The sequence below is a fragment of the Myodes glareolus genome, chromosome 7 (genome assembly GCF_982192425.1).
Source record: "Myodes glareolus chromosome 7, mMyoGla1.1, whole genome shotgun sequence".
Lineage (NCBI taxonomy): Eukaryota > Metazoa > Chordata > Mammalia > Rodentia > Cricetidae > Myodes > Myodes glareolus.
Window position 1 is genome coordinate 8,134,973 of NC_142032.1, and position 12,528 is coordinate 8,147,500.

Below are 12,528 nucleotides of genomic sequence, written 5' to 3' on the forward strand. Positions count from 1 at the left end.
TCAAGAAAATCAACAAAATAGACAAATCTTTATCCAAACTAGGCAAAAAACAGAGAGAATATCAAAATTAACAAAATCAAAAATGAAAAGGGAGACATAACAACAGACATGGAGAATGTGGAGGGCCGGACCACATTCTCCATTGCTTCTAGGAACAAAGGTAGAGATTGACCTCTGTGACTCCAAGGTGTGGCGGTACACGCCTTTAGTCCCAATGCCTGGGAGACAGAGGCAGATTGACCTCTGTGACCTCAAGGCGTGGTAGTACACGCCTTTGGTCCCAATGCCTGGGAAGCAGAGACAGGCAGATCTCTGTGAGTTCAAGGTGATGTAGCACACGCCTTTAATCCCAGCGCATGTGCTTGTTAACTCTCTACCGCTGCGTCCCTGCCTACTCCCGAGGCATCATCTGGGATAATGGGCAGCGGACCAATCCAAGTGTGACACGTCAGAAGTGAGGACTGTTTCCTTTATAAGGGCTGGGTTCCCCTCATTCTGGGTCTCCGCCATGTTGGCTGATGCTCGCTCTCCCAAGGGGCATTAAAGCTTTACTGCAGAAGTATCCTAAGTGCCCCGCGTCGTTCTTGCTGGCGAGAAGGTAGCGCAGGACAGGAGAAAATCCAGAAATCATCGGGTCATACTTCAAAAACCTGTACTCCACAAAATTGGAAAACTTAAAGGAAATGGACAATTTTTTGGATAAGTATCACTTACCAACATTAAATCAAGACCAAATAAATTTAATAGACCTATAACCACTAAGAAAATAGAAACAGTTACCAAAGTCTTCCAATCAAAGCCCAGGATCAGATGGTTTAAGCACAGAATTCTGTAAGATTTTCAAAGAAATACTAATACCAATATTCCTCAAATTGTTCCACATGATAGAAACAGAAAGAAAATTGCCAAACTCTTTTTACGAGGCTACAGTTACCCACCCTGATACCCAAACCACACAAAGATACTACTAAGAAAGATAATTACAGACCAATCTCACTTATAAGCATGCAAATCAAAACAACTCTGAGATTCCATCTTCCACTTGTAAGAATGGCCAAAATCAAAAACACTGATGACAACTTATGTTGAAGAGGTTGTAGAGAAAAGGAAACACTCCTGTATTGCTGGTGGGAATGCAAGCTGATACAACCCCTTTGGATGTCAGTGTGGCGATTTCTCAGAAAATTAGGAAACAAGCTTCCTCAAGACCCAGTAATATCACTTTTGGGTATATATCCAAAGGATACTCAATCATGCCACAAGGACATATGCTCAACTATGTTCATAGCAGCTTTGTTTGTCATACCCAGAACATGGAAATAACCTAAATGCCCCTCTACCAAAGAATGGATAAGGAAAATGTGGTACATTTACACAATGGAGTACTATAGAGAAGAAAAAATAACGACATCTTGAATTTCTCAGGAAAATGGATGGAGCTAGAAAACATTATTTTGAGTGAGGTAACCCAGACACAGAAAGACAATTATCACATGTACTCACTCATAAGTGATTTTTAAACATAAAGCAAAGAAAGCCAGCCTACAAACCACAATCCCAGAGAACTTAGACAACAATGAGGACACTAAGAGAGACTTACATAGATCTAATCTACATGGGAAGTAGAAAGTAGAAAAAGATAAGGTCTCCTGAATAAATTGGGAGCATGGGACCTTGGGGAAGGGTTGAAGAGGGAAGGGGAGAGTCAGGGAGGGGAGCAGAGAAAAATGTAGAGATCAATAAATATCAATAAAAATGTATAAAAAAACATTGATGCAAAGATACTCAATAAAATACTGGCAAACCGAATCCAAGAACACATCAGAAATATCATCCACTATGACCAAGTAGGCTTCATCCCAGAGATACAAGGATAATTCAACATACAAAAATCTGTCAGCATAATTCGTCATATAAATAAACTGAAAGAAAAAAAAACACATGATCATCTCATTAGATGCTGAAAAAGCCTTTAACAAAATTCACACCCCTTCATGATAACAGTCTTGGAGAGAGCAGGGATACAAGGAACACACCTAAACATAATAAAGGCAATATACAGCAAGCCAACAACCAACATCAAACTAAATGGAGAGAAACTCAAAGCGATCCCGCTGAAACCAGGAACAAGACAAGGTTGCCTACTCTCTCCACATGCATTCAATATAGTGCTTGAAGTTCTAGCTAGAGCAATAGAATAACAAGAGACCAAGGGGATACAAATCAGAAGTCAAACTCTCACTGTTTGCAGATGATATGATAGTATACTTAAGAGACCCCAAAAATTCTACCAGGGAACTCCTCCAACTCATAAACACCTTCGGTAATGTAGCAGGATACAAGATTAACTAAAAAATAAAATAAAATCAGTAGCCTTCCTTTATGATGTTAAATTTAGATGATAAATGGGCTGAGAAAGAAATCAGAGAAACATCACCCTTCACATAAAGTACCTCGGGGTAACACTAACCAAACAAATGAAAGACATGTACAACAGGAACTTTAAAACTTTGAAAAGAAATTGAAGAAGACACCAGAAAATGGAAAGATCTCCCATGCTCTTGGGTAGGTAGAATACAGTAAAAATGGCAATCTTATCAAAAGCAATCTACAGATTCAGTGCAATGCCCATCAAAATCCCAGCAAAATTCTTCACAGACCTAAAAAAAAAATACTCAATTTCATATGGAAAAATAAAAACCCTGGATAGCCAAACAATAGTGTACAATAAAGAAACTTCCAAAAGCATCACCATCCCTGACTTCAAACTTTACTATAGAACTATAGAAATGAAAATAGAATGGTATTGGCATAAAAACAGACAGGAGTTGAACCAAAGACCCAGGTATCAATCTACACACTTATAAACACCTGAGCTTTGACAAAGAAACTAAAAATATGAAATGGAAAAAAAGCATAGTCAACAAATGGTGCTGGCATAACTGGATATCAACATGTAGAAGAATGCAAACAGGTCCATATCTATTACCATACATAAAACTCAAGTCCAAATGAATCAAAGACCTCAACATAAAACCAACTGTTGTTGGAGGCCACTTGTTTGTCCCCAGCTGCCCAGAACCCTAAAACAATCACTCAGAAAACTATATTAATAAAATCACTCTTGGCCAATCACTTAAACGTATTGCTAGATAGCTCTTACACGTAGAATTAACCCATTTTCATTATTTTATATTTTACCATGAGGCTTGTGGCTACTGGCAAGGTTCCAGCTAGGAGTTCGCATCTTTCCCCTCTAGCAACTACATGGCGTCTCCCATATCTGCCTTCTTTCTCCCAGCATTCGGTTTAGTTTTCTCTGCCTAGCTCTATTCTACCCTATCACAGACCAGCAGTTTCTTTATTCATTACCCATAAAAGCAACACATAGAAAGAAGGACTTCCCACACCAATCAACTACACTGAAACTCATTGAAGAGAAAGTGGGAAGTACACTTGAATGCATTGGCACAGTAGACCACTTTCTAAATATAACCCCAGTAGCACAGACACTGAGAGAAACAATTAATAAATAGGACCTCCTGAAACTAAGAAACTTCTGTAAAGCAAAGGACATAGACAACAAGACAAAACGGCAGCCCACAGATTGGGAAAAGATCTTCACTAACCTGATATTGGATAGAGGACTAAGCTCCAAAATATACAAAGAACTCTAGAAACTTGACATCAAAAGAACAAATAATCCAATAAAAAATGGGGTACAGACCTAAACAGAGAACTCTCAACAGATAAATCTCAAAAGGCTGAAAGACACTTAAGGAAACGCTCAACATCCTTAGTCATCAGAGAAATGCAAATCAAAACAACTCTGAGACTCCATCTTATACCTGTAAGTATGCCCAAGATCAAAAACACTGAAGACGGCTTATGCCGGAGAGGTATTTTGGGTAAGGTAAATGTGTCTCCATTGCTGGTGGGAGTGTAAACTTGTACAGCCACTTTGGAAATCAGTACGATGATTTCTCAGAAAATTAGGAAACAATCTACCTCATGACCTAAGCAATACTACTGTTGGGATATACCCAAAGGATAATCATAACACAAGGACATGTGCTCAGCTATGTTTATAGCAGTACTATGTGTAATAGCCTGAACCTGGAAACAACCTAGATTCCCCTCAACAAAAGAATGGATGAAGAAAATGTGGTACATTTCCACAATGGAGTACTACACAACAGTAATGATAATAACAATAATAATAATAATAATAATAATAATAATAATAATAATAATAATGACATGTTGAACTTGCCGGGCAAATGGATGGATCTAGAAAAAAACACATTCAGTGAGGTAACCCAGACCCAGAAAGACAAATATATGTTCCCACTCATAAGTAGCTTTTAGACATTAAGCAAAGAAAAACCAGCTTGCAGTCCACAACCCCAGAGAACCTAGACAACCTTAAGAGAGACATACATTGATCTACATAGAAAGGTGAAAAAGACAAGATCTCCTGAGTAAATTGGGACCATGAGGGTCACGAGGGAGGCTAGAAGGGAAGAGGGGAGAAAGTGAGGGGAATGGAAAAGAATGTTTAGCTCAATAAAAACAAAAAAATTATACTATCCCTTGAGCCATTACATCTTCAAGTCTAGAAAGGCTTGTACAATGCCACAAAGCAACCTCTTGAAATCTAGTAGGTACTAGAGGAATCCTTAAATGTATAGGATCTTTTAGTCCTAGGCTTTCCTGGAACTCACTTTGTTGAGCAGACTGGCTTTGAACTTAGTGATCCACCTGCCTCTGCTTCCCCAGTGCTGGGATTGAAGGGGTGTACCACCATACCCAGCTAAATGTGCACTATCTTTATCAGTGTAGGAAGTAGAGTTCTGGACCACTCTAAAATTATCTGCTGGAAAAGAAAATATGGGGCTGCCTAGGTTGTTTCTGGTTACCAGTCCTGCTGCTTGAGGCACTTCTCATCCTCCTAATTTCTAGACTGAACCACCAGTCTTGTCTTGTGCCCCACCGGAAATCTTTTATCTGAAACAGGCCAAATTTCACCCAGAGTCTGAGAAAAAAAAGGAGAAATATGTTTTAAAAAGGAAATTGCTGTGGAATAATCCTTCTGTACACTGTGACTATATATTACTCTCATTGGATAATAAAGATGCTGATTGGCCTATAATAGTGAAGTATTATACACAGCGAGACAGTCATATTGAGGATACTGGGATAAAAAAGGGCAGAGTGAGGGGTTACCAGTCAGATTCAGAGGGAGCAGGAGATGAACATGCCAACCTAATAAAGATACCGTCAACTGGCAAAGCATAAATAAAAATATGGGTTAATTTTAAATGTAAGAGCTAGTTAGTAATAAGCCTGAGTTATTGGCTGACTATTTGTAAGTAATATTGAATTCTCCCTGTTGGCTATTGGGGAAGCAGCTGTAGCATAGGAAAACTTGCCTATTATGGTACCCAATGTGAAGCAAGAATTTCTTCACAAAACCCGAGAAATCTTTAAAGAAGAAAAGGATTCTAAACACACACAAGAATAGTGTCAAGCTCAGTTTCTGCTGCCTTATCTCCAATGGGCTCTGTTTGTTAGTGGCAAACAGAGGCACAGTGCTGCAGCCAGCACAGCCTGGATAGTCAAGACTAGTGGGGGGGTGCCGGGATTGAGACATGGAGGCTTCTTTTCAGGGTAGAAGAATAGCGACCTTTATTTTGCCCAGCAACCTTTTATACCTCTACTCCTTCTGTGGAGATCCACCAGCCAGAAAGAACACAAACATCCTTGTCAATTATAGACCACAAGGAAGTTCCTCTGCCAGGGGGAGTGAGGGCAGCAGGATCACAACAACTCCCCCCATTTTATTTTATAATACATTGCCTGTCATGGGAAATAGCCCTCTAATATTCTTTGTCTTAGGTGACATCCTGCCCCCAAAGTATTGCCTGTCCATGGCTACCCAGACACATAGTATTAAACCAAGTATCCCCAGGACTGACAGGGCCAACAAGTCAGACCAGCACTGCAACCATCTAGCATGCACTAACTGGGTGGTAAAATTAACAAAAGCAGTATTCCAAACCCCTCTCATATGACAGTTGAGTTCCATAACAATAGCAGAAGCATGCAATACAGTGCCATGATTAACACACATAACACAATAAACTGTTGAAAAGTCCAAAGATAGTCCTCTTGCTCCTGAACCAGAGCTACTTGCTGGTTCAAGGTCAATATGCCCAACTGAGTATGTCCCAAAGCATTGCTGACTCTTTTCAGCAAGCTGGTTGACAGTCTCAGCCGTTTGCACAGTCTGGGAGAGAGCAAGCCCAGCAGCAGTAGCTGTGGTGGCAAAGCTCTGCTCCAGCTGCCTCTGGCCCCAGCCACACTCGTTCTGGATCCAAACTGCTGCATGGAGTGGAGCAGAACTCAGAGAAGCAGGCTTGCTGCTCCTGCTCCGGAACCATTGAAGGGGCCCCAGTTTCAATCTTTTAGGGAATTTGGGCATTGTCAACCTGTCTGGCTACTTCCTGCTGAACGGGGGTGCTGCATTCTTGGGGACTATTTTACATCATCATTTCACGGGTTCTTGGTGATTCAAACCACATAAATTTGCAATGAATCCACAGGTTCTCATCCTCTGTGGAGACAAAAGCAGAACCTCTTTTCCAAAGCATCAAATCCTTAGGCCTGTATTTTAAAGTCAAAATACCTTTCTTAGTAGTTCCCAGAATCAAATGTCTTTCTCCAGCCCAGAACATAAAAGACAACACAATAACATATATCTCTACACATTCTATCTTTTGAAGCCCTCAATTCACCTTCCTGCCTCCTTTTTATTACTTCCCTACTGACCAATCTTCCAGAGGGCATCCCTCAGAGCATCTCTGGGGATGAAGACATACATACTCCTTTTAATCTGACTTGACTTTTTCCCAGTCTGGAACATTTAGATCCCCTCCTGTACAAAATCTTTGACTGTCTTCCTTGTTACTTCCATGCCTTGTTGCTTTAAGAGTTTTAGTTACTTTTTGAGGCCTTTCAATTCACCCTCTCGCCTCTTTATACTTGCTTATCTTTTGGAGGATGTCCCTCAGAGTTATCTCTGGGGATGAAAAATAAAAACACTTTACCTTCCCCAGTACTCTCAACGATTTAGCTGGCGGCTGGAGCAACCCTGTTCACGTATCCCCACTTTCCAGATCTCGGTGGAACCTACTCTTGCTGCAGCCAGCACAGCCTAGATAGCCAAGACTGGTGGGGGAATGCCGGGATTGAGATACGGAGGCTTCTTTTCAGGGTAGAAGAATAGCAACCTTTATTTTGTCCAGCAACCTTTTATAGCTCTACTCCTTCTGTGGAGACCCACCAGCCAGAAAGAACACAAACATCCTTGTCAATTACAGACCACAAGGAATTTCCCCTGTCAGTCAGGGGGAGTGAGGGCAGCTGGATCACAACAGCACAGCTCTTTTAAGAGACAATTTCCTGGATCATTGCTAGTGACAAAAACCTTGTGACTCTTTTCAGAGGCCCTGCTCCCTAACACTTAAATGGAGTTTATAAGCAGTAGGCACACTACTCAGTGACAATGTGGACCCAGAAACTTCCCAGAACTGGGGCAGTACCTGAGGCTCCCAGAGTTGGCAGTAAATGTATCTGTGCCGTGAGACTAGGCTCTCAGGGAACCGAGGATGATTTAAGTTACACAGCAAGGTTTATTTGTTTGTTTGTTTTGCTCATGCAGACAGAAGAGGTTTACAACACACAGGAAGGACAGATTCAGACAAAAAGAACCTCGAAATGGGTCACAGTGTGTTTGAAAATGTGTGTAGACTTGGGAGAGTGATGTGGGATGCCCTTTGTGAATATGTTTTATTACCATTGGTTAATAAAGAAGTTGATTTGGCCAATGGCCAGACAGAATAGAACCAAGTAGGAAATCCGAGCAAAGATAAAGGGAAAAGGAAGGCAGAGTTTGGGAGATGAGCAGCTGCCAGGGAAGCAAGATGTGAGGTAGCAAGTCATGAGCCTGTGGTAATAAATAAAATAATAGAAATGGGTTCATTTAAGTTATAAAAACTAGTTAATAATAAACCTGAGCTAATAGGCCCAATAGTTTGTAATTAATATTAAGTCTCAGAGTGATTATTCGGGAACTGGCAGGTAGAAGAGAAACCTCCCAGTACAGGAAAGAGAAGAGAAAGAGTATATACAGTCTTAGATTTAAAAATATTGTTTTAAAATAATAAAATAAAGTCCTTAAAAGGGAGTAAAGTAATAAAAAAGAAATAAGCGACATAAAGATGGGAAACCTCAGAGAGTCTAGATCCTGTGTGTTACTGTGCCATCTTTGAATTTTCTGGCTGCTAAGAAACAAAGAATTATAAAAATTACTAGATTCAACCAATCTATAGATTTTTAAAGATATCTTTGTGCTCACTTCAGTAGCACATATACTAAAATTGGAATGATACAGAGAAAATTAGCATGGCCCCTGTAGTCGGAAGGCATGCAAATTCATGAAGGTTCCATATTTTTTCCTCCAATCTTTTAAAATTCCCACCATCTCCTAATAGTGCCAGGCTGTTGACTAAGCTTCAACCCATGGGCCTTTGGGAAACATTCTTAATCCAACCTACAGCATTCAGAAAAGGAACAGCCTAGAGCCAGAGTGACCACAAGAACCCAAGCTCTTGGGAATCTTTGCAATACTTGAGGTCAGTCTTGCAATTCCATAAGATGTGGGAGAGGGAACTGGTGCAGATTTAGTAATGTTTAGAAGTCAAATGACTTCAGCAGATAACAAAGAGCAACAAATAGTCATATACAAACTTCAGTATCTGTATTCCATTTTGGCTCCAGAGACACTTGTCTCTGTCACATGACTTTGCTCATCACTCTTTATTCTATCATGTATTGAAGTAAGGTATTAGCTCTCAGACGGTAATTCTGTTTCTGACTGTCTCCATGTACAACCCTAGCAAAAATGCATGTATTTGCCCTAATTAATGATTTTATTCTCTGGTGCGGGAGAATTATCTGTATTCTGTCAATCATATTTTAATAAAACGCTGATTGGCCAGGCAGGCAGTATAGGCGGGAAAGCCAGACAGGAAGTAGGGGTGGAGCAAAGAGACTGGGAGTATTCTGGAAGCAGAAGCTCTCTCTCAGCCACTCCTGCGCAGATCACTGAAGAGGCAGCATGTAACTTGCCCAGCTGAGAAAGGTACGGAGCCAATATGGCTAACATAGATGAGAATAATGGGTTAATATAAGTTATGAGAGTTAACAAGAAGCCTGACCTAATGAGCCAATCAGCTTTATAACTTATAGAGATCTCTGTGTGGTTGATTTTCCTTGGGGTATGCCAGCTCTGGGGTACCGGGCGGGACGGAAACCCCAACAAGCTAGCCCTCATGTTACAATTCTCTACTACCTAGAAGACCAAATTCTTAAGAGAATAAATAGGATTACGGGTGACACACACACACACACACACACACACACACACAAATGTGGATAAACTCTATTCTTAAGTATAATGAATCTTACTTTACATGTGTAAAATATTTACTTTGGAAAAATATTCAGTGTGTTGAAGAAATGCTTATATTTTATGTAAAAAAAATAAACTAAGTTATAAAGCAAAAAATAAAGATATCTTGACTTTAAAATTTAAGTCAAAAGATGTGTTACATTGGGGGAGAGATTATGGTTTTACTTTCACAGAAAATGAAAGTCTGTGGATTCATTCTAGGTTACAGAAAATCAGGTTTGATCAAGGAAGACCCTGAAATCCTGACTACAAACATAACAAAAATAAACCTAGAAGAACTATCTTGTGCCTGAATAGAGAGTGAAGTCAATTCTATATCATCTGATATAAATTCAGTCATTGCAATAAGCAAAACAACTCTTTCTGCAGATTGTGAATTGATAACTATGTTGAGAGGTTCTTTAAAATCCCTTAGTACCATGAAAATAGCATATAATTCTGACTTTTGGACAGAATCATAAGAGCTTTGTTCTACTTTACTTAAATGTTCTGCCTTTCCTGATTTGTTTGCATCAGTATAGAATGTATAGAATGTAGGGGTTCCAGTTATTGGTGTGTCCTGTGCAAGGAAGGATCCAATTAGTTCTCTTTATAAGTTGAATTCCTTTGCTTTTGGAATAGTTGTTATTAATCTCCCCACCGCAAAAAAAAATTACTACAAACTCTTTACCAGGTTTCACTTTCTTCCCATAATTTGTCAATTTCATCATTATTAAAAGGTTCTATAATTTCTGCTGGGTCTATTTCTGCTAATTGATAAAGTCTCAATTTTCCCTTTAGAATTAACTCAGAGACCTTTTCCTCACAAGCTTTTAATTTTTTTACTCAGTTTGTGTGATAAAAAAGATCCATTCTAAGATAATATCTTTCCTCAGCATTAAAATTCCTGTAGGGGAGTGTTTGGAGGGTAATATAACCAGAACGCAGTTAAGATTCAGATTCACAAGCTGGGTAGTGGTGGTGCATGCCTTTAATCCCAGCACTCAAGAGGCAGAGGCAGGTAGATCTCAGTGATTTCATGGCCAGCCTGGTCTACAAGAGCTAGTCCCAAGACAGGCTCCAGAGCTACAGTGAAACCCTGCCTCAAACCAGACCAAACAAAACCATAGGCAGAGGCTATAGGTGGAAGCTGCCTGTATGTTACTGGCTGCCCAGACTCAAATAATCACACACAAACTATATTAATTAAAACACTGCTTGGCCTATTAGCTCTGGATTCTTATTAACTTTCTCTTACCTCTTAAATTAACCCATTCCTATTATTTTGTATTTTACCATGAAGTTTGTGGTTTACCAGTATGGTTCCCGGGTGTCTATCTCCTTTGGCGGCTACATGACATCTCTCTGATTCCACCTTCTTTTCACCTCTATCTCTGCTTGAAATTCCTACCTTGTTCTATTCTGCACTACAATAGACCCAAAGCAGTTTATTTATTAATCAACGGTAATAAAACATATTCACAGCATACAGGGGGAATCCCACATCAACAAACAAACCAAAAAAGATTCAGATCCACATGAACCACATGTACCTTCTATAAGTTTTCTTTAATCAAAGTCAATTCTCTCTCATCTTCAGCTGATAATTCCCTGGGACTATTTAAGTCCTTGTCACCATCTAAGGTTTTGTTTAAATTAGTCAGGGCATCAGGACCTGTCCCAATAGAGCACTGCAAATGGGAAATGTCTCCTAGCAATCTTTGGAAATCATTTAGAGGCTACAATCAATCTCTACTAATTTGCACCTTTGAGGTCTAATTTTTTGTAAACCTATTTTATATCCTACATAATTAATAAAATCTCTTCTTTGTACTTTTTTTTTCAGGAGAAATTTGTAATCCCTATAAAGTCAAAACTTCCTTTACTTCTTCAAACATTTTCTCTAAAGTATTTACATTTGAATCAGATAACAAAATGTCATCCATGTAATGGTAAACTACAGATTCAGGAAATTGTTTAAGTATCATTTCCAATAGCTGACTTACAAAATATTGGCACAGGGTGAGGTTATATAATTTTTGCATAGAGAATTGGCATTTTCAAAAGTCAGAGATTCAATTATTATTTGTGTAGCTTCTGAATTTGGTATCATTCTTTTTACTGCTGAAGTCAATTTTTGTAAGAAATCTGTAAAAGCTTCCTTTGGGCCCTGTATAACTTTAGTAAATTACTCAATTTTCTTTTTATTTCTCCAATTCTGTCCCAAGCATTCAAAGCTGCTGCACAGCACAATGCCAGGGTGTGGTCATCATATACAGCTTGTGTGTCTATAGTAGCATGGTATGGGATTAACCTCTGCATGCTATGAATATATTTTATTACCATTGGTAATAAAGAAGTTGCTTTGGCCTATGGCAGGGCAGAATACAGCTAGGCAGGGAAACTAAACTGAATGCAGGAAGAAAGAAGTCACAGTTAGACACCATGTAGCCACCCAACAAGCAAGCGTGAGGTAACAAAGCACAAGCCTTATGGTAAAATATAAAATGATAGAATTGATTCATTTAAGATGTAAGAGCTAGCTAGGAATATGCCTGAGTCGTTGGCCAAATAGTGTTGTAATTAATATATATTATTTGGGTCTGGGTGGCTAAGAAATGAAAGCACAGTCTCCATTTACATAATGGCACCCAACATTTGGCAACATATATCCACACAAAGCCTAAGAAAGTTTTCTTTTTAAATGGCCTTCTAGACCCACAAAAAACGGGAATCAATTACAGCTTCTCAGTAGCTGCATTTTTCCAGATAGGCTCTGTTTGCTGGCCACATGCAGAGGCATAGCTTCTTTAAGAGACAGCTTCCTGGTTCATACTCTTTGCACAAATGGCTCTGGATTTTTCCGGGGGGGGGGTGTCTTGCTACAGAGCATTTAAATGGTTTTTGTGAGCAGAGTGCTACAAGTTGCTTAATGGTGACAAAGACCCCCCCCCCACTAAGTCACTGGAGTTTGGACGGTGACCCTGGCTTTCAGAGGCAATGAACATACCTCT

The 12,528-nt window shown here is 39.5% G+C and overlaps 1 non-coding gene across 1 annotated transcript; it reads left to right on the plus strand.

Annotated features, from left to right (window-relative positions):
* Window positions 1–8,411: 8,411 nt before the first annotated feature.
* LOC125393798 (U6 spliceosomal RNA) lies at window positions 8,412–8,518 on the plus strand. The gene has a single exon (XR_007229956.1). It is a non-coding gene; the product is annotated as a U6 spliceosomal RNA (small nuclear RNA).
* Window positions 8,519–12,528: the final 4,010 nt, after the last annotated feature.